Source organism: Ascidiella aspersa, chromosome 4 (genome assembly GCF_963924565.1).
Source record: "Ascidiella aspersa chromosome 4, kaAscAspe10.2, whole genome shotgun sequence".
Lineage (NCBI taxonomy): Eukaryota > Metazoa > Chordata > Ascidiacea > Phlebobranchia > Ascidiidae > Ascidiella > Ascidiella aspersa.
Window position 1 is genome coordinate 24,917,307 of NC_139450.1, and position 20,350 is coordinate 24,937,656.

At 38.7% G+C, this 20,350-nt stretch overlaps 42 non-coding genes and 64 pseudogenes across 42 annotated transcripts; all 106 read right to left on the minus strand.

Moving 5' to 3' along the window:
- Positions 1-161: 161 nt before the first annotated feature.
- Positions 162-280, minus strand: LOC146156745 (5S ribosomal RNA; annotated as a pseudogene).
- Positions 281-344: 64 nt separating this feature from the next.
- Positions 345-463, minus strand: LOC146156746 (5S ribosomal RNA; annotated as a pseudogene).
- Positions 464-526: 63 nt separating this feature from the next.
- Positions 527-645, minus strand: LOC146156747 (5S ribosomal RNA). The gene has a single exon (XR_014497557.1). It is a non-coding gene; the product is annotated as a 5S ribosomal RNA (ribosomal RNA).
- A 73-nt stretch (positions 646-718) lies between these two features.
- On the minus strand, positions 719-837 carry LOC146156748 (5S ribosomal RNA; annotated as a pseudogene).
- Positions 838-911: 74 nt separating this feature from the next.
- Positions 912-1,030, minus strand: LOC146156749 (5S ribosomal RNA; annotated as a pseudogene).
- A 65-nt stretch (positions 1,031-1,095) lies between these two features.
- LOC146156750 (5S ribosomal RNA) lies at positions 1,096-1,214 on the minus strand. The gene has a single exon (XR_014497497.1). It is a non-coding gene; the product is annotated as a 5S ribosomal RNA (ribosomal RNA).
- Positions 1,215-1,278: 64 nt separating this feature from the next.
- Positions 1,279-1,397, minus strand: LOC146156751 (5S ribosomal RNA). Its single transcript, XR_014496789.1, has one exon. It is a non-coding gene; the product is annotated as a 5S ribosomal RNA (ribosomal RNA).
- A 74-nt stretch (positions 1,398-1,471) lies between these two features.
- LOC146156752 (5S ribosomal RNA) lies at positions 1,472-1,590 on the minus strand (annotated as a pseudogene).
- Positions 1,591-1,664: 74 nt separating this feature from the next.
- LOC146156753 (5S ribosomal RNA) lies at positions 1,665-1,783 on the minus strand (annotated as a pseudogene).
- Positions 1,784-1,848: 65 nt separating this feature from the next.
- On the minus strand, positions 1,849-1,967 carry LOC146156754 (5S ribosomal RNA). Its single transcript, XR_014496751.1, has one exon. It is a non-coding gene; the product is annotated as a 5S ribosomal RNA (ribosomal RNA).
- A 63-nt stretch (positions 1,968-2,030) lies between these two features.
- On the minus strand, positions 2,031-2,149 carry LOC146156755 (5S ribosomal RNA). The gene has a single exon (XR_014496106.1). It is a non-coding gene; the product is annotated as a 5S ribosomal RNA (ribosomal RNA).
- Positions 2,150-2,317: 168 nt separating this feature from the next.
- On the minus strand, positions 2,318-2,436 carry LOC146156756 (5S ribosomal RNA; annotated as a pseudogene).
- Positions 2,437-2,500: 64 nt separating this feature from the next.
- On the minus strand, positions 2,501-2,619 carry LOC146156757 (5S ribosomal RNA; annotated as a pseudogene).
- A 63-nt stretch (positions 2,620-2,682) lies between these two features.
- LOC146156758 (5S ribosomal RNA) lies at positions 2,683-2,801 on the minus strand. The gene has a single exon (XR_014497558.1). It is a non-coding gene; the product is annotated as a 5S ribosomal RNA (ribosomal RNA).
- A 73-nt stretch (positions 2,802-2,874) lies between these two features.
- Positions 2,875-2,993, minus strand: LOC146156759 (5S ribosomal RNA; annotated as a pseudogene).
- A 74-nt stretch (positions 2,994-3,067) lies between these two features.
- LOC146156760 (5S ribosomal RNA) lies at positions 3,068-3,186 on the minus strand (annotated as a pseudogene).
- A 63-nt stretch (positions 3,187-3,249) lies between these two features.
- On the minus strand, positions 3,250-3,368 carry LOC146156761 (5S ribosomal RNA; annotated as a pseudogene).
- Positions 3,369-3,432: 64 nt separating this feature from the next.
- On the minus strand, positions 3,433-3,551 carry LOC146156762 (5S ribosomal RNA; annotated as a pseudogene).
- A 63-nt stretch (positions 3,552-3,614) lies between these two features.
- Positions 3,615-3,733, minus strand: LOC146156763 (5S ribosomal RNA). Its single transcript, XR_014498157.1, has one exon. It is a non-coding gene; the product is annotated as a 5S ribosomal RNA (ribosomal RNA).
- Positions 3,734-3,806: 73 nt separating this feature from the next.
- LOC146156764 (5S ribosomal RNA) lies at positions 3,807-3,925 on the minus strand (annotated as a pseudogene).
- A 74-nt stretch (positions 3,926-3,999) lies between these two features.
- LOC146156765 (5S ribosomal RNA) lies at positions 4,000-4,119 on the minus strand (annotated as a pseudogene).
- Positions 4,120-4,183: 64 nt separating this feature from the next.
- LOC146156766 (5S ribosomal RNA) lies at positions 4,184-4,302 on the minus strand. Its single transcript, XR_014495397.1, has one exon. It is a non-coding gene; the product is annotated as a 5S ribosomal RNA (ribosomal RNA).
- Positions 4,303-4,366: 64 nt separating this feature from the next.
- LOC146156767 (5S ribosomal RNA) lies at positions 4,367-4,485 on the minus strand (annotated as a pseudogene).
- A 65-nt stretch (positions 4,486-4,550) lies between these two features.
- LOC146156768 (5S ribosomal RNA) lies at positions 4,551-4,669 on the minus strand. The gene has a single exon (XR_014498321.1). It is a non-coding gene; the product is annotated as a 5S ribosomal RNA (ribosomal RNA).
- Positions 4,670-4,734: 65 nt separating this feature from the next.
- Positions 4,735-4,853, minus strand: LOC146156769 (5S ribosomal RNA). The gene has a single exon (XR_014498484.1). It is a non-coding gene; the product is annotated as a 5S ribosomal RNA (ribosomal RNA).
- A 64-nt stretch (positions 4,854-4,917) lies between these two features.
- Positions 4,918-5,036, minus strand: LOC146156770 (5S ribosomal RNA). Its single transcript, XR_014496133.1, has one exon. It is a non-coding gene; the product is annotated as a 5S ribosomal RNA (ribosomal RNA).
- A 74-nt stretch (positions 5,037-5,110) lies between these two features.
- LOC146156771 (5S ribosomal RNA) lies at positions 5,111-5,229 on the minus strand (annotated as a pseudogene).
- A 65-nt stretch (positions 5,230-5,294) lies between these two features.
- On the minus strand, positions 5,295-5,413 carry LOC146156772 (5S ribosomal RNA; annotated as a pseudogene).
- Positions 5,414-5,476: 63 nt separating this feature from the next.
- Positions 5,477-5,595, minus strand: LOC146156773 (5S ribosomal RNA). The gene has a single exon (XR_014496107.1). It is a non-coding gene; the product is annotated as a 5S ribosomal RNA (ribosomal RNA).
- Positions 5,596-5,763: 168 nt separating this feature from the next.
- LOC146156774 (5S ribosomal RNA) lies at positions 5,764-5,882 on the minus strand (annotated as a pseudogene).
- A 74-nt stretch (positions 5,883-5,956) lies between these two features.
- LOC146156775 (5S ribosomal RNA) lies at positions 5,957-6,075 on the minus strand (annotated as a pseudogene).
- Positions 6,076-6,138: 63 nt separating this feature from the next.
- On the minus strand, positions 6,139-6,257 carry LOC146156776 (5S ribosomal RNA; annotated as a pseudogene).
- A 64-nt stretch (positions 6,258-6,321) lies between these two features.
- On the minus strand, positions 6,322-6,440 carry LOC146156777 (5S ribosomal RNA; annotated as a pseudogene).
- Positions 6,441-6,503: 63 nt separating this feature from the next.
- Positions 6,504-6,622, minus strand: LOC146156778 (5S ribosomal RNA). The gene has a single exon (XR_014498158.1). It is a non-coding gene; the product is annotated as a 5S ribosomal RNA (ribosomal RNA).
- Positions 6,623-6,695: 73 nt separating this feature from the next.
- Positions 6,696-6,814, minus strand: LOC146156779 (5S ribosomal RNA; annotated as a pseudogene).
- Positions 6,815-6,888: 74 nt separating this feature from the next.
- LOC146156780 (5S ribosomal RNA) lies at positions 6,889-7,007 on the minus strand (annotated as a pseudogene).
- A 64-nt stretch (positions 7,008-7,071) lies between these two features.
- LOC146156781 (5S ribosomal RNA) lies at positions 7,072-7,190 on the minus strand. Its single transcript, XR_014495398.1, has one exon. It is a non-coding gene; the product is annotated as a 5S ribosomal RNA (ribosomal RNA).
- Positions 7,191-7,254: 64 nt separating this feature from the next.
- On the minus strand, positions 7,255-7,373 carry LOC146156782 (5S ribosomal RNA; annotated as a pseudogene).
- A 65-nt stretch (positions 7,374-7,438) lies between these two features.
- On the minus strand, positions 7,439-7,557 carry LOC146156783 (5S ribosomal RNA; annotated as a pseudogene).
- Positions 7,558-7,631: 74 nt separating this feature from the next.
- Positions 7,632-7,750, minus strand: LOC146156784 (5S ribosomal RNA; annotated as a pseudogene).
- A 65-nt stretch (positions 7,751-7,815) lies between these two features.
- LOC146156785 (5S ribosomal RNA) lies at positions 7,816-7,934 on the minus strand. The gene has a single exon (XR_014497498.1). It is a non-coding gene; the product is annotated as a 5S ribosomal RNA (ribosomal RNA).
- A 64-nt stretch (positions 7,935-7,998) lies between these two features.
- LOC146156786 (5S ribosomal RNA) lies at positions 7,999-8,117 on the minus strand. The gene has a single exon (XR_014496790.1). It is a non-coding gene; the product is annotated as a 5S ribosomal RNA (ribosomal RNA).
- Positions 8,118-8,191: 74 nt separating this feature from the next.
- Positions 8,192-8,310, minus strand: LOC146156787 (5S ribosomal RNA; annotated as a pseudogene).
- A 65-nt stretch (positions 8,311-8,375) lies between these two features.
- LOC146156788 (5S ribosomal RNA) lies at positions 8,376-8,494 on the minus strand. The gene has a single exon (XR_014496752.1). It is a non-coding gene; the product is annotated as a 5S ribosomal RNA (ribosomal RNA).
- Positions 8,495-8,557: 63 nt separating this feature from the next.
- On the minus strand, positions 8,558-8,676 carry LOC146156789 (5S ribosomal RNA). The gene has a single exon (XR_014496858.1). It is a non-coding gene; the product is annotated as a 5S ribosomal RNA (ribosomal RNA).
- A 168-nt stretch (positions 8,677-8,844) lies between these two features.
- Positions 8,845-8,963, minus strand: LOC146156790 (5S ribosomal RNA; annotated as a pseudogene).
- A 64-nt stretch (positions 8,964-9,027) lies between these two features.
- Positions 9,028-9,146, minus strand: LOC146156791 (5S ribosomal RNA; annotated as a pseudogene).
- Positions 9,147-9,209: 63 nt separating this feature from the next.
- Positions 9,210-9,328, minus strand: LOC146156792 (5S ribosomal RNA). Its single transcript, XR_014497559.1, has one exon. It is a non-coding gene; the product is annotated as a 5S ribosomal RNA (ribosomal RNA).
- A 73-nt stretch (positions 9,329-9,401) lies between these two features.
- LOC146156793 (5S ribosomal RNA) lies at positions 9,402-9,520 on the minus strand (annotated as a pseudogene).
- Positions 9,521-9,594: 74 nt separating this feature from the next.
- LOC146156794 (5S ribosomal RNA) lies at positions 9,595-9,713 on the minus strand (annotated as a pseudogene).
- Positions 9,714-9,776: 63 nt separating this feature from the next.
- LOC146156795 (5S ribosomal RNA) lies at positions 9,777-9,895 on the minus strand (annotated as a pseudogene).
- A 64-nt stretch (positions 9,896-9,959) lies between these two features.
- On the minus strand, positions 9,960-10,078 carry LOC146156796 (5S ribosomal RNA; annotated as a pseudogene).
- Positions 10,079-10,141: 63 nt separating this feature from the next.
- On the minus strand, positions 10,142-10,260 carry LOC146156797 (5S ribosomal RNA). Its single transcript, XR_014498159.1, has one exon. It is a non-coding gene; the product is annotated as a 5S ribosomal RNA (ribosomal RNA).
- Positions 10,261-10,333: 73 nt separating this feature from the next.
- LOC146156798 (5S ribosomal RNA) lies at positions 10,334-10,452 on the minus strand (annotated as a pseudogene).
- A 74-nt stretch (positions 10,453-10,526) lies between these two features.
- On the minus strand, positions 10,527-10,645 carry LOC146156799 (5S ribosomal RNA; annotated as a pseudogene).
- Positions 10,646-10,709: 64 nt separating this feature from the next.
- LOC146156800 (5S ribosomal RNA) lies at positions 10,710-10,828 on the minus strand (annotated as a pseudogene).
- Positions 10,829-10,891: 63 nt separating this feature from the next.
- Positions 10,892-11,010, minus strand: LOC146156801 (5S ribosomal RNA; annotated as a pseudogene).
- A 73-nt stretch (positions 11,011-11,083) lies between these two features.
- On the minus strand, positions 11,084-11,202 carry LOC146156802 (5S ribosomal RNA; annotated as a pseudogene).
- A 74-nt stretch (positions 11,203-11,276) lies between these two features.
- Positions 11,277-11,395, minus strand: LOC146156803 (5S ribosomal RNA; annotated as a pseudogene).
- A 64-nt stretch (positions 11,396-11,459) lies between these two features.
- Positions 11,460-11,578, minus strand: LOC146156804 (5S ribosomal RNA). The gene has a single exon (XR_014495399.1). It is a non-coding gene; the product is annotated as a 5S ribosomal RNA (ribosomal RNA).
- Positions 11,579-11,642: 64 nt separating this feature from the next.
- LOC146156805 (5S ribosomal RNA) lies at positions 11,643-11,761 on the minus strand (annotated as a pseudogene).
- Positions 11,762-11,826: 65 nt separating this feature from the next.
- Positions 11,827-11,945, minus strand: LOC146156806 (5S ribosomal RNA). Its single transcript, XR_014498322.1, has one exon. It is a non-coding gene; the product is annotated as a 5S ribosomal RNA (ribosomal RNA).
- Positions 11,946-12,010: 65 nt separating this feature from the next.
- On the minus strand, positions 12,011-12,129 carry LOC146156807 (5S ribosomal RNA). Its single transcript, XR_014498485.1, has one exon. It is a non-coding gene; the product is annotated as a 5S ribosomal RNA (ribosomal RNA).
- Positions 12,130-12,193: 64 nt separating this feature from the next.
- Positions 12,194-12,312, minus strand: LOC146156808 (5S ribosomal RNA). Its single transcript, XR_014495720.1, has one exon. It is a non-coding gene; the product is annotated as a 5S ribosomal RNA (ribosomal RNA).
- A 74-nt stretch (positions 12,313-12,386) lies between these two features.
- LOC146156809 (5S ribosomal RNA) lies at positions 12,387-12,505 on the minus strand (annotated as a pseudogene).
- A 65-nt stretch (positions 12,506-12,570) lies between these two features.
- LOC146156810 (5S ribosomal RNA) lies at positions 12,571-12,689 on the minus strand (annotated as a pseudogene).
- A 63-nt stretch (positions 12,690-12,752) lies between these two features.
- LOC146156811 (5S ribosomal RNA) lies at positions 12,753-12,871 on the minus strand. The gene has a single exon (XR_014496108.1). It is a non-coding gene; the product is annotated as a 5S ribosomal RNA (ribosomal RNA).
- Positions 12,872-13,039: 168 nt separating this feature from the next.
- LOC146156812 (5S ribosomal RNA) lies at positions 13,040-13,158 on the minus strand (annotated as a pseudogene).
- Positions 13,159-13,232: 74 nt separating this feature from the next.
- On the minus strand, positions 13,233-13,351 carry LOC146156813 (5S ribosomal RNA; annotated as a pseudogene).
- Positions 13,352-13,414: 63 nt separating this feature from the next.
- Positions 13,415-13,533, minus strand: LOC146156814 (5S ribosomal RNA; annotated as a pseudogene).
- Positions 13,534-13,597: 64 nt separating this feature from the next.
- Positions 13,598-13,716, minus strand: LOC146156815 (5S ribosomal RNA; annotated as a pseudogene).
- Positions 13,717-13,779: 63 nt separating this feature from the next.
- On the minus strand, positions 13,780-13,898 carry LOC146156816 (5S ribosomal RNA). The gene has a single exon (XR_014498160.1). It is a non-coding gene; the product is annotated as a 5S ribosomal RNA (ribosomal RNA).
- A 73-nt stretch (positions 13,899-13,971) lies between these two features.
- On the minus strand, positions 13,972-14,090 carry LOC146156817 (5S ribosomal RNA; annotated as a pseudogene).
- A 74-nt stretch (positions 14,091-14,164) lies between these two features.
- Positions 14,165-14,283, minus strand: LOC146156818 (5S ribosomal RNA; annotated as a pseudogene).
- Positions 14,284-14,347: 64 nt separating this feature from the next.
- On the minus strand, positions 14,348-14,466 carry LOC146156819 (5S ribosomal RNA). Its single transcript, XR_014495400.1, has one exon. It is a non-coding gene; the product is annotated as a 5S ribosomal RNA (ribosomal RNA).
- A 64-nt stretch (positions 14,467-14,530) lies between these two features.
- Positions 14,531-14,649, minus strand: LOC146156820 (5S ribosomal RNA; annotated as a pseudogene).
- Positions 14,650-14,714: 65 nt separating this feature from the next.
- Positions 14,715-14,833, minus strand: LOC146156821 (5S ribosomal RNA). Its single transcript, XR_014498323.1, has one exon. It is a non-coding gene; the product is annotated as a 5S ribosomal RNA (ribosomal RNA).
- Positions 14,834-14,898: 65 nt separating this feature from the next.
- LOC146156822 (5S ribosomal RNA) lies at positions 14,899-15,017 on the minus strand. The gene has a single exon (XR_014495401.1). It is a non-coding gene; the product is annotated as a 5S ribosomal RNA (ribosomal RNA).
- A 64-nt stretch (positions 15,018-15,081) lies between these two features.
- LOC146156823 (5S ribosomal RNA) lies at positions 15,082-15,200 on the minus strand. The gene has a single exon (XR_014496474.1). It is a non-coding gene; the product is annotated as a 5S ribosomal RNA (ribosomal RNA).
- A 74-nt stretch (positions 15,201-15,274) lies between these two features.
- On the minus strand, positions 15,275-15,393 carry LOC146156824 (5S ribosomal RNA; annotated as a pseudogene).
- A 65-nt stretch (positions 15,394-15,458) lies between these two features.
- On the minus strand, positions 15,459-15,577 carry LOC146156825 (5S ribosomal RNA; annotated as a pseudogene).
- A 63-nt stretch (positions 15,578-15,640) lies between these two features.
- LOC146156826 (5S ribosomal RNA) lies at positions 15,641-15,759 on the minus strand. The gene has a single exon (XR_014496109.1). It is a non-coding gene; the product is annotated as a 5S ribosomal RNA (ribosomal RNA).
- Positions 15,760-15,927: 168 nt separating this feature from the next.
- On the minus strand, positions 15,928-16,046 carry LOC146156827 (5S ribosomal RNA). Its single transcript, XR_014496385.1, has one exon. It is a non-coding gene; the product is annotated as a 5S ribosomal RNA (ribosomal RNA).
- A 64-nt stretch (positions 16,047-16,110) lies between these two features.
- LOC146156828 (5S ribosomal RNA) lies at positions 16,111-16,229 on the minus strand (annotated as a pseudogene).
- Positions 16,230-16,292: 63 nt separating this feature from the next.
- LOC146156829 (5S ribosomal RNA) lies at positions 16,293-16,411 on the minus strand. The gene has a single exon (XR_014497560.1). It is a non-coding gene; the product is annotated as a 5S ribosomal RNA (ribosomal RNA).
- Positions 16,412-16,484: 73 nt separating this feature from the next.
- Positions 16,485-16,603, minus strand: LOC146156830 (5S ribosomal RNA; annotated as a pseudogene).
- Positions 16,604-16,677: 74 nt separating this feature from the next.
- Positions 16,678-16,796, minus strand: LOC146156831 (5S ribosomal RNA; annotated as a pseudogene).
- A 74-nt stretch (positions 16,797-16,870) lies between these two features.
- On the minus strand, positions 16,871-16,989 carry LOC146156832 (5S ribosomal RNA). Its single transcript, XR_014497928.1, has one exon. It is a non-coding gene; the product is annotated as a 5S ribosomal RNA (ribosomal RNA).
- A 64-nt stretch (positions 16,990-17,053) lies between these two features.
- Positions 17,054-17,171, minus strand: LOC146156833 (5S ribosomal RNA; annotated as a pseudogene).
- A 64-nt stretch (positions 17,172-17,235) lies between these two features.
- On the minus strand, positions 17,236-17,354 carry LOC146156834 (5S ribosomal RNA; annotated as a pseudogene).
- Positions 17,355-17,418: 64 nt separating this feature from the next.
- Positions 17,419-17,537, minus strand: LOC146156835 (5S ribosomal RNA). Its single transcript, XR_014498124.1, has one exon. It is a non-coding gene; the product is annotated as a 5S ribosomal RNA (ribosomal RNA).
- Positions 17,538-17,601: 64 nt separating this feature from the next.
- Positions 17,602-17,720, minus strand: LOC146156836 (5S ribosomal RNA; annotated as a pseudogene).
- Positions 17,721-17,784: 64 nt separating this feature from the next.
- On the minus strand, positions 17,785-17,903 carry LOC146156837 (5S ribosomal RNA). The gene has a single exon (XR_014495402.1). It is a non-coding gene; the product is annotated as a 5S ribosomal RNA (ribosomal RNA).
- A 64-nt stretch (positions 17,904-17,967) lies between these two features.
- Positions 17,968-18,086, minus strand: LOC146156838 (5S ribosomal RNA; annotated as a pseudogene).
- Positions 18,087-18,151: 65 nt separating this feature from the next.
- LOC146156839 (5S ribosomal RNA) lies at positions 18,152-18,270 on the minus strand. Its single transcript, XR_014497659.1, has one exon. It is a non-coding gene; the product is annotated as a 5S ribosomal RNA (ribosomal RNA).
- Positions 18,271-18,335: 65 nt separating this feature from the next.
- On the minus strand, positions 18,336-18,454 carry LOC146156840 (5S ribosomal RNA). Its single transcript, XR_014496386.1, has one exon. It is a non-coding gene; the product is annotated as a 5S ribosomal RNA (ribosomal RNA).
- Positions 18,455-18,518: 64 nt separating this feature from the next.
- LOC146156841 (5S ribosomal RNA) lies at positions 18,519-18,637 on the minus strand (annotated as a pseudogene).
- A 63-nt stretch (positions 18,638-18,700) lies between these two features.
- Positions 18,701-18,819, minus strand: LOC146156842 (5S ribosomal RNA). Its single transcript, XR_014498336.1, has one exon. It is a non-coding gene; the product is annotated as a 5S ribosomal RNA (ribosomal RNA).
- Positions 18,820-18,892: 73 nt separating this feature from the next.
- LOC146156843 (5S ribosomal RNA) lies at positions 18,893-19,011 on the minus strand (annotated as a pseudogene).
- A 74-nt stretch (positions 19,012-19,085) lies between these two features.
- LOC146156844 (5S ribosomal RNA) lies at positions 19,086-19,203 on the minus strand (annotated as a pseudogene).
- Positions 19,204-19,277: 74 nt separating this feature from the next.
- LOC146156845 (5S ribosomal RNA) lies at positions 19,278-19,396 on the minus strand. Its single transcript, XR_014497930.1, has one exon. It is a non-coding gene; the product is annotated as a 5S ribosomal RNA (ribosomal RNA).
- Positions 19,397-19,460: 64 nt separating this feature from the next.
- LOC146156846 (5S ribosomal RNA) lies at positions 19,461-19,579 on the minus strand. The gene has a single exon (XR_014495403.1). It is a non-coding gene; the product is annotated as a 5S ribosomal RNA (ribosomal RNA).
- Positions 19,580-19,643: 64 nt separating this feature from the next.
- LOC146156847 (5S ribosomal RNA) lies at positions 19,644-19,762 on the minus strand (annotated as a pseudogene).
- Positions 19,763-19,826: 64 nt separating this feature from the next.
- LOC146156848 (5S ribosomal RNA) lies at positions 19,827-19,945 on the minus strand. Its single transcript, XR_014495405.1, has one exon. It is a non-coding gene; the product is annotated as a 5S ribosomal RNA (ribosomal RNA).
- Positions 19,946-20,009: 64 nt separating this feature from the next.
- Positions 20,010-20,128, minus strand: LOC146156849 (5S ribosomal RNA; annotated as a pseudogene).
- Positions 20,129-20,192: 64 nt separating this feature from the next.
- Positions 20,193-20,311, minus strand: LOC146156850 (5S ribosomal RNA; annotated as a pseudogene).
- Positions 20,312-20,350: the final 39 nt, after the last annotated feature.

Below are 20,350 nucleotides of genomic sequence, written 5' to 3' on the forward strand. Positions count from 1 at the left end.
GTCAACATTTATGATCTAATCAATTTGAAAATGTAAAAACTTAAATAAATCATATTGTGCCTACGACAATTGGTATTCCTAGGTATGGTCGTAGCCAGTATTGGTCAACATTTTTTGGTCTAATCTATTTAAAAATGTAAAAACTTAAATAAATCATATTTTGCCTACGACAATTGGTATTCCTAGGCGGTCACCCATCCAAGTACTAACCAATCCGGACGTTGCTTAACTTCCGAGATCGGACAAGATCGGGTGCATTCAACCTGGTATGGTCGTAGACAGTAATCGTCAACATTTATGGTCTAATCTATTTAAAAATGTAAAAACTTAAATAAATCATATTGTGCCTACGACAATTGGTATTGCTAGGCGGTCACCCATCCAAGTACTAACCAATCCCGACGTTGCTTCACTTCCGAGATCGGACGAGATCGTGTGCATTCAACCTGGTATGGTCGTGGACAGTATTGGTCAACATTTATGGTCTAATCTATTTAAAAATGTAAAACTTAAATAAATCATATTGTGCCTACGACAATTGGTATTCCTAGGCGGTCACCCATCCAAGTACTAACCAATCCCAACGTTGCTTAACTTCCGAGATCGGACGAGATCGGGTGCATTGAACCTGGTATGGTCGTAGACAGTGTTGGTAAACATTTTTTGGTCTAAAATCTTTAAAATGCTAACATTTAAATATATTTTAAAAATAATATTTTGCCTATGACAATTGGTATTCCTAGGCGGTCACCCATCCAAGTAGCAACCAATCCCGATGTTGCTTAACTTCCGAGATCGGACGAGATCGTGTGCATTCAACCTGGTTTGGTCGTAGACAGTATTGGTCAACATTTTTTGGTCTAAAATCTTCAAAAATGTTAACATTTAAATATATTTTATAAATCATATTTTGCCTATGACAATTGGAATTCCTAGGCGGTCACCCATCCAAGTACTAACCAATCCCGACGTTGCTTAACTTCCGAGATCGGACGATATCGGGTGCATTCAACCTGGTATGTTCGTAGCCAGTATTGGTCAACATTTTTTGGTCTAATCTATTTAAAAATGTAAAAACTTAAATAAATCATATTTTGCCTACCACAATTGGTATTCCTAGGCGGTCACCCATCCAAGTACTAACCAATCCCGACGTTGCTTAACTTCCGAGATCGGACGAGATCGGGTGCATTCAACCTGGTATGGTCGTAGACAGTATTGGTCAACATTTATGGTCTAATCTTTTTAAAAATGTAACAACTTAAATAAATGATATTATGCCTACGACAATTGGTATTCCTAGGCGGTCACCCATCCAAGTACTAACCAATCCCGACGTTGCTTAACTTCCGAGATCGGACGAGATCGGGTGCATTCAACCTGGTATGGTCGTAGAGAGTATTGGTCAACATTTTTTGGTCTAAAATCTTTGAAAATGTTAACATTTAAATATATTTTAAAAATCAAATTTTGCCTATGACAATTGGTATTGCTAGGCGGTCACCCATCCAAGTACTAACCAATCCCGACGTTGCTTAACTTCCGAGATCGGACGAGATCGGGTGCATTCAACCTGGTATGGTCGTAGAGAGTATTGGTCAACATTTTTTGGTCTAAAATCTTTGAAAATGTTAACATTTAAATATATTTTAAAAATCAAATTTTGCCTATGACAATTGGTATTGCTAGGCGGTCACCCATCCAAGTACTAACCAATCCCGACGTTGCTTAACTTCCGAGATCGGACGAGATCGGGTGCATTCAACCTGGTATGGTCGTAGCCAGTATTGGTCAACATTTTTTGGTCTAATCTATTTAAAAATGTAAAAACTTAAATAAATCATATTTTGCCTACGACAATTGGTATTCCTAGGCGGTCACCCATCCAAGTACTAACCAATCCCGACGTTGCTTAACTTCCGAGATCGGACGAGATCGGATGCATTCAACCTGGTATGGTCGTAAGCAGTATTTCTCAACCTTTTATGTCTATTCTAATTTGAAAATAAAAACTTAAATAAATCATATTTTGCCTACGACAATTGGTATTCCTAGGCGGTCACCCATCCAAGTACTAACCAATCCCGACGTTGCTTAACTTCCGAGATCGGAGGAGATCGGGTGCATTCAACCTGGTATGGTCGTAGACAGTATTGGTCAACATTTATGATCTAATCAATTTGAAAATGTAAAAACTTAAAAAAATCATATTGTGCCTACGACAATTGGTGTTCCTAGGTATGGTCGTAGCCAGTATTGGTCAACATTTTTTGGTCTAATCTATTTAAAAATGTAAAAACTTAAATAAATCTTATTTTGCCTACGACAATTGGTATTCCTAGGCGGTCACCCATCCAAGTACTAACCAATCCGGACGTTGCTTAACTTCCGAGATCGGACAAGATCGGGTGCATTCAACCTGGTATGGTCGTAGACAGTAATCGTCAACATTTATGGTCTAATCTATTTAAAAATGTAAAAACTTAAATAAATCATATTGTGCCTACGACAATTGGTATTGCTAGGCGGTTACCCATCCAAGTACTAACCAATCCCGACGTTGCTTCACTTCCGAGATCGGACGAGATCGTGTGCATTCAACCTGGTATGGTCGTGGACAGTATTGGTCAACATTTGTGGTCTAATCTATTTAAAAATGTAAAACTTAAATAAATCATATTGTGCCTACGACAATTGGTATTCCTAGGCGGTCACCCATCCAAGTACTAACCAATCCCAACGTTGCTTAACTTCCGAGATCGGACGAGATCGGGTGCATTGAACCTGGTATGGTCGTAGACAGTGTTGGTAAACATTTTTTGGTCTAAAATCTTTAAAATGCTAACATTTAAATATATTTTAAAAATAATATTTTGCCTATGACAATTGGTATTCCTAGGCGGTCACCCATCCAAGTAGCAACCAATCCCGATGTTGCTTAACTTCCGAGATCGGACGAGATCGTGTGCATTCAACCTGGTTTGGTCGTAGACAGTATTGGTCAACATTTTTTGGTCTAAAATCTTCAAAAATGTTAACATTTAAATATATTTTATAAATCATATTTTGCCTATGACAATTGGAATTCCTATGCGGTCACCCATCCAAGTACTAATCAATCCCGACGTTGCTTAACTTCCGAGATCGGACGAGATCGGGTGCATTCAACCTGGTATGGTCGTAAGCACTATTTCTCAACATTTTACGTCTAATCTATTTAAAAAAGTAAAATTTAAATAAATCATATTTTGCCTACGACAATTGGTATTCCTAGGCGGTCACCCATCCAAGTACTAACCAATCCGGACGTTGCTTAACTTCCGAGATCGGACAAGATCGGGTGCATTCAACCTGGTATGGTCGTAGACAGTAATCGTCAACATTTATGGTCTAATCTATTTAAAATTGTAAAAACTTAAATAAATCATATTGTGCCTACGACAATTGGTATTGCTAGGCGGTCACCCATCCAAGTACTAACCAATCCCGACGTTGCTTCACTTCCGAGATCGGACGAGATCGTGTGCATTCAACCTGGCATGGTCGTGGACAGTATTGGTCAACATTTATGGTCTAATCTATTTAAAAATGTAAAACTTAAATAAATCATATTGTGCCTACGACAATTGGTATTCCTAGGCGGTTACCCATCCAAGTACTAACCAATCCCAACGTTGCTTAACTTCCGAGATCGGACGAGATCGGGTGCATTGAACCTGGTATGGTCGTAGACAGTGTTGGTAAACATTTTTTGGTCTAAAATCTTTAAAATGCTAACATTTAAATATATTTTAAAAATAATATTTTGCCTATGACAATTGGTATTCCTAGGCGGTCACCCATCCAAGTAGCAACCAATCCCGATGTTGCTTAACTTCCGAGATCGGACGAGATCGTGTGCATTCAACCTGGTTTGGTCGTAGACAGTATTGGTCAACATTTTTTGGTCTAAAATCTTCAAAAATGTTAACATTTAAATATATTTTATAAATCATATTTTGCCTATGACAATTAGAAATTCCTATGCGGTCACCCATCCAAGTACTAATCAATCCCGACGTTGCTTAACTTCCGAGATCGGACGAGATCGGGTGCATTCAACCTGGTATGGTCGTAAGCACTATTTCTCAACATTTTACGTCTAATCTATTTAAAAAAGTAAAAACTTAAATAAATCATATTTTGCCTACGACAATTGGTATTCCTAGGCGGTCACCCATCCAAGTACTAACCAATCCCGACGTTGCTTAACTTCCGAGATCGGACGAGATCGGGTGCATTCAACCTGGTATGGTCGTAGACAGTATTGGTCAACATTTATGGACTAATCTATTTAAAAATGTAAAAACTTAAACAAATCATATTGTGCCTACGACAACTGGTATTCCTATGCGGTCACCCATCCAAGTACTAACCAATCCCGACGTTGCTTAACTTCCGAGATCGGACGAGATGGGGTGCATTCAACCTGGTATGGTCGTATGCAGTATTGGGCAACATTTTTAGGTCTAATCTATTTAAAAATGTAAAAACTTAAATAAATCATATTTTGCCTACGACAATTGGTATTCCTAGGCGGTCACCCATCCAAGTACTAACCAATCCCGACGTTGCTTAACTTCCGAGATCGGACGAGATCGGGTGCATTCAACCTGGTATGTTCGTAGCCAGTATTGGTCAACATTTTTTGGTCTAATCTATTTAAAAATGTAAAAACTTAAATAAATCATATTTTGCCTACGACAATTGGTATTCCTAGGCGGTCACCCATCCAAGTACTAACCAATCCCGACGTTGCTTAACTTCCCAGATCGGACGAGATCGGGTGCATTCAACCTGGTATGGTCGTAGACAGTATTGGTCAACATTTATGGTCTAATCTATTTAAAAATGTAAAAACTTAAATAAATGATATTATGCCTACGACAATTGGTATTCCTAGGCGGTCACCCATTCAAGTACTAACCAATCCCGACGTTGCTTAACTTCCGAGATCGAACGAGATCGGGTGCATTCAACCTGGTATGGTCGTAGACAGTATTGGTCAACATTTTTTGGTCTAAAATCTTCAAAAATGTTAACATTTAAATATATTTTAAAAATCACATTTTGCCTATGACAATTGGTATTGCTAGGCGGTCACCCATCCAAGTACTAACCAATCCCGACGTTACTTAACTTCCGAGATCGGACGAGATCGGGTGCATTCAACCTGGTATGGTCGTAGCCAGTATTGGTCAACATTTTTTGGTCTAATCTGTTTAAAAATGTAAAAACTTAAATAAATCATATTTTGCCTTCGACAATTGGTATTCCTAGGCGGTCACCCATCCAAGTACTAACCAATCCCGACGTTGCTAAACTTCCGAGATCGGACGAGATCGGATGCATTCAACCTGGTATGGTCGTAAGCAGTATTTCTCAACATTTTATGTCTATTCTATTTTAAAAATAAAAACTTAATTAAATCATATTTTGCCTACGACAATTGGTATTCCTAGGCGGTCACCCATCCAAGTACTAACCAATCCCGACGTTGCTTAACTTCCGAGATCGGAGGAGATCGGGTGCATTCAACCTGGTATGGTCGTAGACAGTATTGGTCAACATTTATGGTCTAATCAATTTAAAAATGTAAAAACTTAAATAAATCATATTGTGCCTACGACAATTGGTATTCCTAGGTATGGTCGTAGCCAGTATTGGTCAACATTTTTTGGATTAATCTATTTAAAAATGTAAAAACTTAAATAAATCTTATTTTGCCTACGACAATTGGTATTCCTAGGCGGTCACCCATCCAAGTACTAACCAATCCCGACGTTGATTAACTTCCGAGATCGGACGAGATCGTGTGCATTCAACCTGGTTTGGTCGTAGACAGTATTGGTCAACATTTTTTGGTCTAAAATCTTCAAAAATGTTAACATTTAAATATATTTTATAAATCATATTTTGCCTATGACAATTGGAATTCCTATGCGGTCACCCATCCAAGTACTAATCAATCCCGACGTTGCTTAACTTCCGAGATCGGACGAGATCGGGTGCATTCAACCTGGTATGGTCGTAAGCACTATTTCTCAACATTTTACGTCTAATCTATTTAAAAAAGTAAAATTTAAATAAATCATATTTTGCCTACGACAATTGGTATTCCTAGGCGGTCACCCATCCAAGTACTAACCAATCCGGACGTTGCTTAACTTCCGAGATCGGACAAGATCGGGTGCATTCAACCTGGTATGGTCGTAGACAGTAATCGTCAACATTTATGGTCTAATCTATTTAAAAATGTAAAAACTTAAATAAATCATATTGTGCCTACGACAATTGGTATTGCTAGGCGGTCACCCATCCAAGTACTAACCAATCCCGACGTTGCTTCACTTCCGAGATCGGACGAGATCGTGTGCATTCAACCTGGTATGGTCGTGGACAGTATTGGTCAACATTTATGGTCTAATCTATTTAAAAATGTAAAACTTAAATAAATCATATTGTGCCTACGACAATTGGTATTCCTAGGCGGTTACCCATCCAAGTACTAACCAATCCCAACGTTGCTTAACTTCCGAGATCGGACGAGATCGGGTGCATTGAACCTGGTATGGTCGTAGACAGTGTTGGTAAACATTTTTTGGTCTAAAATCTTTAAAATGCTAACATTTAAATATATTTTAAAAATAATATTTTGCCTATGACAATTGGTATTCCTAGGCGGTCACCCATCCAAGTAGCAACCAATCCCGATGTTGCTTAACTTCCGAGATCGGACGAGATCGTGTGCATTCAACCTGGTTTGGTCGTAGACAGTATTGGTCAACATTTTTTGGTCTAAAATCTTCAAAAATGTTAACATTTAAATATATTTTATAAATCATATTTTGCCTATGACAATTGGAATTCCTATGCGGTCACCCATCCAAGTACTAATCAATCCCGACGTTGCTTAACTTCCGAGATCGGACGAGATCGGGTGCATTCAACCTGGTATGGTCGTAAGCACTATTTCTCAACATTTTACGTCTAATCTATTTAAAAAAGTAAAAACTTAAATAAATCATATTTTGCCTACGACAATTGGTATTCCTAGGCGGTCACCCATCCAAGTACTAACCAATCCCGACGTTGCTTAACTTCCGAGATCGGACGAGATCGGGTGCATTCAACCTGGTATGGTCGTAGACAGTATTGGTCAACATTTATGGACTAATCTATTTAAAAATGTAAAAACTTAAACAAATCATATTGTGCCTACGACAATTGGTATTCCTATGCGGTCACCCATCCAAGTACTAACCAATCCCGACGTTGCTTAACTTCCGAGATCGGACGAGATGGGGTGCATTCAACCTGGTATGGTCGTATGCAGTATTGGGCAACATTTTTAGGTCTAATCTATTTAAAAATGTAAAAACTTAAATAAATCATATTTTGCCTACGACAATTGGTATTCCTAGGCGGTCACCCATCCAAGTAGCAACCAATCCCGATGTTGCTTAACTTCCGAGATCGGACGAGATCGTGTGCATTCAACCTGGTTTGGTCGTAGACAGTATTGGTCAACATTTTTTGGTCTAAAATCTTCAAAAATGTTAACATTTAAATATATTTTATAAATCATATTTTGCCTATGACAATTGGAATTCCTAGGCGGTCACCCATCCAAGTACTAACCAATCCCGACGTTGCTTAACTTCCGAGATCGGACGATATCGGGTGCATTCAACCTGGTATGTTCGTAGCCAGTATTGGTCAACATTTTTTGGTCTAATCTATTTAAAAATGTAAAAACTTAAATAAATCATATTTTGCCTACCACAATTGGTATTCCTAGGCGGTCACCCATCCAAGTACTAACCAATCCCGACGTTGCTTAACTTCCGAGATCGGACGAGATCGGGTGCATTCAACCTGGTATGGTCGTAGACAGTATTGGTCAACATTTATGGTCTAATCTTTTTAAAAATGTAACAACTTAAATAAATGATATTATGCCTACGACAATTGGTATTCCTAGGCGGTCACCCATCCAAGTACTAACCAATCCCGACGTTGCTTAACTTCCGAGATCGGACGAGATCGGGTGCATTCAACCTGGTATGGTCGTAGAGAGTATTGGTCAACATTTTTTGGTCTAAAATCTTTGAAAATGTTAACATTTAAATATATTTTAAAAATCAAATTTTGCCTATGACAATTGGTATTGCTAGGCGGTCACCCATCCAAGTACTAACCAATCCCGACGTTGCTTAACTTCCGAGATCGGACGAGATCGGGTGCATTCAACCTGGTATGGTCGTAGCCAGTATTGGTCAACATTTTTTGGTCTAATCTATTTAAAAATGTAAAAACTTAAATAAATCATATTTTGCCTACGACAATTGGTATTCCTAGGCGGTCACCCATCCAAGTACTAACCAATCCCGACGTTGCTTAACTTCCGAGATCGGACGAGATCGGATGCATTCAACCTGGTATGGTCGTAAGCAGTATTTCTCAACCTTTTATGTCTATTCTAATTTGAAAATAAAAACTTAAATAAATCATATTTTGCCTACGACAATTGGTATTCCTAGGCGGTCACCCATCCAAGTACTAACCAATCCCGACGTTGCTTAACTTCCGAGATCGGACAAGATCGGGTGCATTCAACCTGGTATGGTCGTAGACAGTATTGGTCAACATTTATGATCTAATCAATTTGAAAATGTAAAAACTTAAATAAATCATATTGTGCCTACGACAATTGGTATTCCTAGGTATGGTCGTAGCCAGTATTGGTCAACATTTTTTGGTCTAATCTATTTAAAAATGTAAAAACTTAAATAAATCTTATTTTGCCTACGACAATTGGTATTCCTAGGCGGTCACCCATCCAAGTACTAACCAATCCGGACGTTGCTTAACTTCCGAGATCGGACAAGATCGGGTGCATTCAACCTGGTATGGTCGTAGACAGTAATCGTCAACATTTATGGTCTAATCTATTTAAAAATGTAAAAACTTAAATAAATCATATTGTGCCTACGACAATTGGTATTGCTAGGCGGTCACCCATCCAAGTACTAACCAATCCCGACGTTGCTTCACTTCCGAGATCGGACGAGATCGTGTGCATTCAACCTGGTATGGTCGTGGACAGTATTGGTCAACATTTATGGTCTAATCTATTTAAAAATGTAAAACTTAAATAAATCATATTGTGCCTACGACAATTGGTATTCCTAGGCGGTCACCCATCCAAGTACTAACCAATCCCAACGTTGCTTAACTTCCGAGATCGGACGAGATCGGGTGCATTGAACCTGGTATGGTCGTAGACAGTGTTGGTAAACATTTTTTGGTCTAAAATCTTTAAAATGCTAACATTTAAATATATTTTAAAAATAATATTTTGCCTATGACAATTGGTATTCCTAGGCGGTCACCCATCCAAGTAGCAACCAATCCCGATGTTGCTTAACTTCCGAGATCGGACGAGATCGTGTGCATTCAACCTGGTTTGGTCGTAGACAGTATTGGTCAACATTTTTTGGTCTAAAATCTTCAAAAATGTTAACATTTAAATATATTTTATAAATCATATTTTGCCTATGACAATTGGAATTCCTATGCGGTCACCCATCCAAGTACTAATCAATCCCGACGTTGCTTAACTTCCGAGATCGGACGAGATCGGGTGCATTCAACCTGGTATGGTCGTAAGCACTATTTCTCAACATTTTACGTCTAATCTATATAAAAAAGTAAAATTTAAATAAATCATATTTTGCCTACGACAATTGGTATTCCTAGGCGGTCACCCATCCAAGTACTAACCAATCCGGACGTTGCTTAACTTCCGAGATCGGACAAGATCGGGTGCATTCAACCTGGTATGGTCGTAGACAGTAATCGTCAACATTTATGGTCTAATCTATTTAAAAATGTAAAAACTTAAATAAATCATATTGTGCCTACGACAATTGGTATTGCTAGGCGGTCACCCATCCAAGTACTAACCAATCCCGACGTTGCTTCACTTCCGAGATCGGACGAGATCGTGTGCATTCAACCTGGTATGGTCGTGGACAGTATTGGTCAACATTTATGGTCTAATCTATTTAAAAATGTAAAACTTAAATAAATCATATTGTGCCTACGACAATTGGTATTCCTAGGCGGTTACCCATCCAAGTACTAACCAATCCCAACGTTGCTTAACTTCCGAGATCGGACGAGATCGGGTGCATTGAACCTGGTATGGTCGTAGACAGTGTTGGTAAACATTTTTTGGTCTAAAATCTTTAAAATGCTAACATTTAAATATATTTTAAAAATAATATTTTGCCTATGACAATTGGTATTCCTAGGCGGTCACCCATCCAAGTAGCAACCAATCCCGATGTTGCTTAACTTCCGAGATCGGACGAGATCGTGTGCATTCAACCTGGTTTGGTCGTAGACAGTATTGGTCAACATTTTTTGGTCTAAAATCTTCAAAAATGTTAACATTTAAATATATTTTATAAATCATATTTTGCCTATGACAATTGGAATTCCTATGCGGTCACCCATCCAAGTACTAATCAATCCCGACGTTGCTTAACTTCCGAGATCGGACGAGATCGGGTGCATTCAACCTGGTATGGTCGTAAGCACTATTTCTCAACATTTTACGTCTCATCTATTTAAAAAAGTAAAAACTTAAATAAATCATATTTTGCCTACGACAATTGGTATTCCTAGGCGGTCACCCATCCAAGTACTAACCAATCCCGACGTTGCTTAACTTCCGAGATCGGACGAGATCGTGTGCATTCAACCTGGTATGGTCGTGGACAGTATTGGTCAACATTTATGGTCTAATCTATTTAAAAATGTAAAACTTAAATAAATCATATTGTGCCTACGACAATTGGTATTCCTAGGCGGTTACCCATCCAAGTACTAACCAATCCCAACGTTGCTTAACATCCGAGATCGGACGAGATCGGGTGCATTGAACCTGGTATGGTCGTAGACAGTGTTGGTAAACATTTTTTGGTCTAAAATCTTTAAAATGCTAACATTTAAATATATTTTAAAAATAATATTTTGCCTATGACAATTGGTATTCCTAGGCGGTCACCCATCCAAGTAGCAACCAATCCCGATGTTGCTTAACTTCCGAGATCGGACGAGATCGTGTGCATTCAACCTGGTTTGGTCGTAGACAGTATTGGTCAACATTTTTTGGTCTAAAATCTTCAAAAATGTTAACATTTAAATATATTTTATAAATCATATTTTGCCTATGACAATTGGAATTCCTATGCGGTCACCCATCCAAGTACTAATCAATCCCGACGTTGCTTAACTTCCGAGATCGGACGAGATCGAGTGCAGTCAACCTGGTATGGTCGTAAGCACTATTTCTCAACATTTTACGTCTAATCTATTTAAAAAAGTAAAAACTTAAATAAATCATATTTTGCCTACGACAATTGGTATTCCTAGGCGGTCACCCATCCAAGTACTAACCAATCCCGACGTTGCTTAACTTCCGAGATCGGACGAGATCGGGTGCATTCAACCTGGTATGGTCGTAGACAGTATTGGTCAACATTTATGGACTAATCTATTTAAAAATGTAAAAACTTAAACAAATCATATTGTGCCTACGACAATTGGTATTCCTATGCGGTCACCCATCCAAGTACTAACCAATCCCGACGTTGCTTAACTTCCGAGATCGGACGAGATGGGGTGCATTCAACCTGGTATGGTCGTATGCAGTATTGGGCAACATTTTTAGGTCTAATCTATTTAAAAATGTAAAAACTTAAATAAATCATATTTTGCCTACGACAATTGGTATTCCTAGGCGGTCACCCATCCAAGTACTAACCAATCCCGACGTTGCTTAACTTCCGAGATCGGACGAGATCGGGTGCATTCAACCTGGTATGTTCGTAGCCAGTATTGGTCAACATTTTTTGGTCTAATCTATTTAAAAATGTAAAAACTTAAATAAATCATATTTTGCCTACGACAATTGGTATTCCTAGGCGGTCACCCATCCAAGTACTAACCAATCCCGACGTTGCTTAACTTCCCAGATCGGACGAGATCGGGTGCATTCAACCTGGTATGGTCGTAGACAGTATTGGTCAACATTTATGGTCTAATCTATTTAAAAATGTAAAAACTTAAATAAATGATATTATGCCTACGACAATTGGTATTCCTAGGCGGTCACCCATTCAAGTACTAACCAATCCCGACGTTGCTTAACTTCCGAGATCGGACGAGATCGGGTGCATTCAACCTGGTATGGTCGTAGACAGTATTGGTCAACATTTTTTGGTCTAAAATCTTCAAAAATGTTAACATTTAAATATATTTTAAAAATCATATTTTGCCTATGACAATTGGTATTGCTAGGCGGTCACCCATCCAAGTACTAACCAATCCCGACGTTACTTAACTTCCGAGATCGGACGAGATCGGGTGCATTCAACCTGGTATGGTCGTAGCCAGTATTGGTCAACATTTTTTGGTCTAATCTGTTTAAAAATGTAAAAACTTAAATAAATCATATTTTGCCTTCGACAATTGGTATTCCTAGGCAGTCACCCATCCAAGTACTAACCAATCCCGACGTTGCTTAACTTCCGAGATCGGACGAGATCGGATGCATTCAACCTGGTATGGTCGTAAGCAGTATTTCTCAACATTTTATGTCTATTCTATTTTAAAAATAAAAACTTAATTAAATCATATTTTGCCTACGACAATTGGTATTCCTAGGCGGTCACCCATCCAAGTACTAACCAATCCCGACGTTGCTTAACTTCCGAGATCGGAGGAGATCGGGTGCATTCAACCTGGTATGGTCGTAGACAGTATTGGTCAACATTTATGGTCTAATCAATTTAAAAATGTAAAAACTTAAATAAATCATATTGTGCCTACGACAATTGGTATTCCTAGGTATGGTCGTAGCCAGTATTGGTCAACATTTTTTGGATTAATCTATTTAAAAATGTAAAAACTTAAATAAATCTTATTTTGCCTACGACAATTGGTATTCCTAGGCGGTCACCCATCCAAGTACTAACCAATCCCGAAGTTGATTAACTTCCGAGATCGGACGAGATCGTGTGCATTCAACCTGGTTTGGTCGTAGACAGTATTGGTCAACATTTTTTGGTCTAAAATCTTCAAAAATGTTAACATTTAAATATATTTTATAAATCATATTTTGCCTATGACAATTGGAATTCCTATGCGGTCACCCATCCAAGTACTAATCAATCCCGACGTTGCTTAACTTCCGAGATCGGACGAGATCGGGTGCATTCAACCTGGTATGGTCGTAAGCACTATTTCTCAACATTTTACGTCTAATCTATTTAAAAAAGTAAAATTTAAATAAATCATATTTTGCCTACGACAATTGGTATTCCTAGGCGGTCACCCATCCAAGTACTAACCAATCCGGACGTTGCTTAACTTCCGAGATCGGACAAGATCGGGTGCATTCAACCTGGTATGGTCGTAGACAGTAATCGTCAACATTTATGGTCTAATCTATTTAAAAATGTAAAAACTTAAATAAATCATATTGTGCCTACGACAATTGGTATTGCTAGGCGGTCACCCATCCAAGTACTAACCAATCCCGACGTTGCTTCACTTCCGAGATCGGACGAGATCGTGTGCATTCAACCTGGTATGGTCGTGGACAGTATTGGTCAACATTTATGGTCTAATCTATTTAAAAATGTAAAACTTAAATAAATCATATTGTGCCTACGACAATTGGTATTCCTAGGCGGTTACCCATCCAAGTACTAACCAATCCCAACGTTGCTTAACTTCCGAGATCGGACGAGATCGGGTGCATTGAACCTGGTATGGTCGTAGACAGTGTTGGTAAACATTTTTTGGTCTAAAATCTTTAAAATGCTAACATTTAAATATATTTTAAAAATAATATTTTGCCTATGACAATTGGTATTCCTAGGCGGTCACCCATCCAAGTAGCAACCAATCCCGATGTTGCTTAACTTCCGAGATCGGACGAGATCGTGTGCATTCAACCTGGTTTGGTCGTAAACAGTATTGGTCAACATTTTTTGGTCTAAAATCTTCAAAAATGTTAACATTTAAATATATTTTATAAATCATATTTTGCCTATGACAATTGGAATTGCTATGCGGTCACCCATCCAAGTACTAATCAATCCCGACGTTGCTTAACTTCCGAGATCGGACGAGATCGGGTGCATTCAACCTGGTATGGTCGTAAGCACTATTTCTCAACATTTTACGTCTAATCTATTTAAAAAAGTAAAAACTTAAATAAATCATATTTTGCCTACGACAATTGGTATTCCTAGGCGGTCACCCATCCAAGTACTAACCAATCCCGACGTTGCTTAACTTCCGAGATCGGACGAGATCGGGTGCATTCAACCTGGTATGGTCGTAGACAGTATTGGTCAACATTTATGGACTAATCTATTTAAAAATGTAAAAACTTAAACAAATCATATTGTGCCTACGACAATTGGTATTCCTATGCGGTCACCCATCCAAGTACTAACCAATCCCGACGTTGCTTAACTTCCGAGATCGGACGAGATGGGGTGCATTCAACCTGGTATGGTCGTATGCAGTATTGGGCAACATTTTTAGGTCTAATCTATTTAAAAATGTAAAAACTTAAATAAATCATATTTTGCCTACGACAATTGGTATTCCTAGGCGGTCACCCATCCAAGTACTAACCAATCCCGACGTTGCTTAACTTCCGAGATCGGACGAGATCGGGTGCATTCAACCTGGTATGTTCGTAGCCAGTATTGGTCAACATTTTTTGGTCTAATCTATTTAAAAATGTAAAAACTTAAATAAATCATATTTTGCCTACGACAATTGGTATTCCTAGGCGGTCACCCATCCAAGTACTAACCAATCCCGACGTTGCTTAACTTCCGAGATCGGACGAGATCGGGTGCATTCAACCTGGTATGGTCGTAGACAGTATTGGTCAACATTTATGGTCTAATCTATTTAAAAATGTAAAAACTTAAATAAATGATATTATGCCTACGACAATTGGTATTCCTAGGCGGTCACCCATTCAAGTACTAATCAATCCCGACGTTGCTTAACTTCCGAGATCGGACGAGATCGGGTGCATTCAACCTGGTATGGTCGTAGACAGTATTGGTCAACATTTTTTGGTCTAAAATCTTCAAAAATGTTAACATTTAAATATATTTTAAAAATCATATTTTGCCTATGACAATTGGTATTGCTAGGCGGTCACCCATCCAAGTACTAACCAATCCCGACGTTACTTAACTTCCGAGATCGGACGAGATCGGGTGCATTCAACCTGGTATGGTCGTAGCCAGTATTGGTCAACATTTTTTGGTCTAATCTGTTTAAAAATGTAAAAACTTAAATAAATCATATTTTGCCTTCGACAATTGGTATTCCTAGGCGGTCACCCATCCAAGTACTAACCAATCCCGACGTTGCTTAACTTCCGAGATCGGACGAGATCGGATGCATTCAACCTGGTATGGTCGTAAGCAGTATTTCTCAACATTTTATGTCTATTCTATTTTAAAAATAAAAACTTAATTAAATCATATTTTGCCTACGACAATTGGTATTCCTAGGCGGTCACCCATCCAAGTACTAACCAATCCCGACGTTGCTTAACTTCCGAGATCGGAGGAGATCGGGTGCATTCAACCTGGTATGGTCGTAGACAGTATTGGTCAACATTTATGGTCTAATCAATTTAAAAATGTAAAAACTTAAATAAATCATATTGTGCCTACGACAATTGGTATTCCTAGGTATGGTCGTAGCCAGTATTGGTCAACATTTTTTGGATTAATCTATTTAAAAATGTAAAAACTTAAATAAATCTTATTTTGCCTACGACAATTGGTATTCCTAGGCGGTCACCCATCCAAGTACTAACCAATCCCGACGTTGATTAACTTCCGAGATCGGACGAGATCGGGTGCATTCAACCTGGTATGGTCGTAGACAGTAATCGTCAACATTTATGGTCTAATCTATTTAAAAATGCAAAAACTTAAATAAATCATATTGTGCCAACGACAATTGGTATTCCTAGGCGGTCACCCATCCAAGTACTAACCAATCCCGACGTTGCTTAACTTTCGAAATCGGACGAGATCGTGTGCATTCAACCTGGTATGGTCGTGGACAGTATTGGTCAACATTTATGGTCTAATCTATTTAAAAATGTAAAACTTAAATAAATCATATTGTGCCTACGACAATTGGTATTCCTAGGCGGTCACCCATCCAAGTACTAACCAATCCCAACGTTGCTTAACTTCCGAGATCGGACGAGATCGGGTGCATTGAACCTGGTATGGTCGTAGACAGTGTTGGTAAACATATTTTGGTCTAAAATCTTTAAAATGCTAACATTTAAATATATTTTAAAAATAATATTTTGCCTATGACAATTGGTATTCCTAGGCGGTCCCCCATCCAAGTACCAACCAATCCCGATGTTGCTTAACTTCCGAGATCGGACGAGATCGTGTGCATTCAACCTGGTTTGGTCGTAGACAGTATTGGTCAACATTTTTTGGTCTAGAATCTTTAAAAATTTTAACATTTAAATATATTTTAAAAATAATATTTTGCCTATGACAATTGGTATTGCTAGGCGGTCACCCATCCAAGTACTAACCAATCCCGACGTTGCTTAACTTCCGAGATCGGACGAGATCGGGTGCATTCAACCTGGTATGGTCGTAGACAGTATTGGTCAACATTTTTTGGTCTAAAATCTTCAAAAATGTTAACATTTAAATATATTTTATAAATCATATTTTGCCTATGACAATTGGAATTCCTATGCGGTCACCCATCCAAGTACTAACCAATCCCGACGTTGCTTAACTTCCGAGATCGGACGAGATCGGGTGCATTCAACCTGGTATGGTCGTAAGCAGTATTTATCAACATTTTACGTCTAATCTATTTAAAAAAGTAAAAACTTAAATAAATCATATTTTGCCTACGACAATTGGTATTCCAAGTTGTCACCCATCCAAGTACTAACCAATCCCGACGTTGCTTAACTTCCGAGATCGGACGAGATCGGGTGCATTCAACCTGGTATGGTCGTAGACAGTATTGGGCAACATTTATGGTCTAATCTATTTAAATATGTAAAAACTTAAATAAATCATATTGTGCCTACGACAATTGGTATTCCTAGGCGGTCACCCATCCAAGTACTAACCAATCCCGACGTTGCTTAACTTCCCAGATCGGACGAGATCGGGTGCATTCAACCTGGTATGGTCGTAAGCAGTATTTCTCAACATTTTGCGTCTAATCTATTTAAAAAAGTAAAAACTTAAATAAATCATATTTTGCATACGACAATTGGTATTCCTAGGCGGCCACCCATCCAAGTACTAACCAATCCCGACGTTGCTTAACTTCCGAGATCGGACGAGATCGGGTGCATTCAACCTGGTATGGTCGTAGACAGTATTGGTCAACATTTATGGTCTAATCTATTTAAATATGTAAAAACTTAAATAAATCATATTGTGCCTGCGACAATTGGTATTCCTAGGCGGTCACTAATCCAAGTACTAACCAATCCCGACGTTGCTTAACTTCCCAGATCGGACGAGATCGGGTGCATTCAACCTGGTATGGTCGTAAGCAGTATTTCTCAACATTTTGCGTCTAATCTATTTAAAAAAGTAAAAACTTAAATAAATCATATTTTGCCTACGACAATTGGTATTCCTAGGCGGTCACCCATCCAAGTACTAACCAATCCCGACGTTGCTTAACTTCCGAGATCGGACGAGATCGGGTGCATTCAACCTGGTATGGTCGTAGACAGTATTGGTCAACATTTATGGTCTAATCTATTTAAAAATGTAAAAACTTAAACAAATCATATTGTGCCTACGACAATTGGTATTCCTAGGCGGTCACCCATCCAAGTACTAAGCAATCCCGACGTTGCTTAACTTCCGAGATCGGACGAGATCGGGTGCATTCAACCTGGTATGTTCGTAGCCAGTATTGGTCAACATTTTTTGGTCTAATCTATTTAAAAATGTAAAAACTTAAATCAATCATATTTTGCCTACGACATTTGGTATTCCTAGGCGGTCACCCATCCAAGTACTAACCAATCCCGACGTTGCTTAACTTCCGAGATCGGACGAGATCGGGTGCATTCAACCTGGTATGGTCGTAGCCAGTATTGGTCAACATTTTTTGGATTAATCTATTTAAAAATGTAAAAACTTAAATAAATCTTATTTTGCCTACGACAATTGGTATTCCTAGGCGGTCACCCATCCAAGTACTAACCAATCCCGACGTTGATTAACTTCCGAGATCGGACGAGATCGGGTGCATTCAACCTGGTATGGTCGTAGACAGTAATCGTCAACATTTATGGTCTAATCTATTTAAAAATGCAAAAACTTAAATAAATCATATTGTGCCTACGACAATTGGTATTCCTAGGCGGTCACCCATCCAAGTACTAACCAATCCCGACGTTGCTTAACTTTCGAAATCGGACGAGATCGTGTGCATTCAACCTGGTATGGTCGTGAACAGTATTGGTCAACATTTATGGCCTAATCTATTTAAAAATGTAAAACTTAAATAAATCATATTGTGCCTACGACAATTGGTATTCCTAGGCGGTCACCCATCCAAGTACTAACCAATCCCAACGTTGCTTAACTTCCGAGATCGGACGAGATCGGGTGCATTGAACCTGGTATGGCCGTAGACAGTGTTGGTAAACATATTTTGGTCTAAAATCTTTAAAATGCTAAGATTTAAATATATTTTTAAAATAATATTTTGCCTATGACAATTGGTATTCCTAGGCGGTCCCCCATCCAAGTACCAACCAATCCCGATGTTGCTTAACTTCCGAGATCGGACGAGATCGTGTGCATTCAACCTGGTTTGGTCGTAGACAGTATTGGTCAACATTTTTTGGTCTAGAATCTTTAAAAATGTTAACATTTAAATATATTTTAAAAATCATATTTTGCCTATGACAAATGATATTGCTAGGCGGTCCCCCATCCAAGTACTAACCAACCCGGCGTTGCTTAACTTCCGAGATCGGACGAGATCGGGTGCATTCAACCTGGTATGGTCGTAGACAGTATTGGTCAACATTTTTTGGTCTAAAATCTTCAAAAATGTTAACATTTAAATATATTTTATAAATCATATTTTGCCTATGACAATTGGAATTCCTATGCGGTCACCCATCCAAGTACTAACCAATCCCGACGTTGCTTAACTTCCGAGATCGGACGAGATCGGGTGCATTCAACCTGGTATGGTCGTAAGCAGTATTTATCAACATTTTACGTCTAATCTATTTAAAAAAGTAAAAACTTAAATAAATCATATTTTGCCTACGACAATTGGTATTCCTAGGCGGTCACCCATCCAAGTACTAACCAATCCCGACGTTGCTTAACTTCCGAGATCGGACGAGATCGGGTGCATTCAACCTGGTATGGTCGTAGACAGTATTGGGCAACATTTATGGTCTAATCTATTTAAATATGTAAAAACTTAAATAAATCATATTGTGCCTACGACAATTGGTATTCCTAGGCGGTCACCCATCCAAGTACTAACCAATCCCGACGTTGCTTAACTTCCCAGATCGGACGAGATCGGATGCATTCAACCTGGTATGGTCGTAAGCAGTATTTCTCAACATTTTGCGTCTAATCTATTTAAAAAATTAAAAACTTAAATAAATCATATTTTGCCTACGACAATTGGTATTCCTAGGCGGTCACCCATCCAAGTACTAACCAATCCCGACGTTGCTTAACTTCCGAGATCGGACGAGATCGGGTGCATTCAACCTGGTATGGTCGTAGACAGTATTGGTCAACATTTATGGTCTAATCTATTTAAATATGTAAAAAATTAAATAAATCATATTGTGCCTACGACAATTGGTATTCCTAGGCGGTCACCAATCCAAGTACTAACCAATCCCGACGTTGCTTAACTTCCCAGATCGGACGAGATCGGGTGCATTCAACCTGGTATGGTCGTAGACAGTATTGGTCAACATTTATGGTCTAATCTATTTAAAAATGAAAAAACTTAAACAAATCATATTATGCCTACGACAATTGGTATTCCTAGGCGGTCACCCATCCAAGTACTAAGCAATCCCGACGTTGCTTAACTTCCGAGATCGGACGAGATCGGGTGCATTCAACCTGGTATGTTCGTAGCCAGTATTGGTCAACATTTTTTGGTCTAATCTATTTAAAAA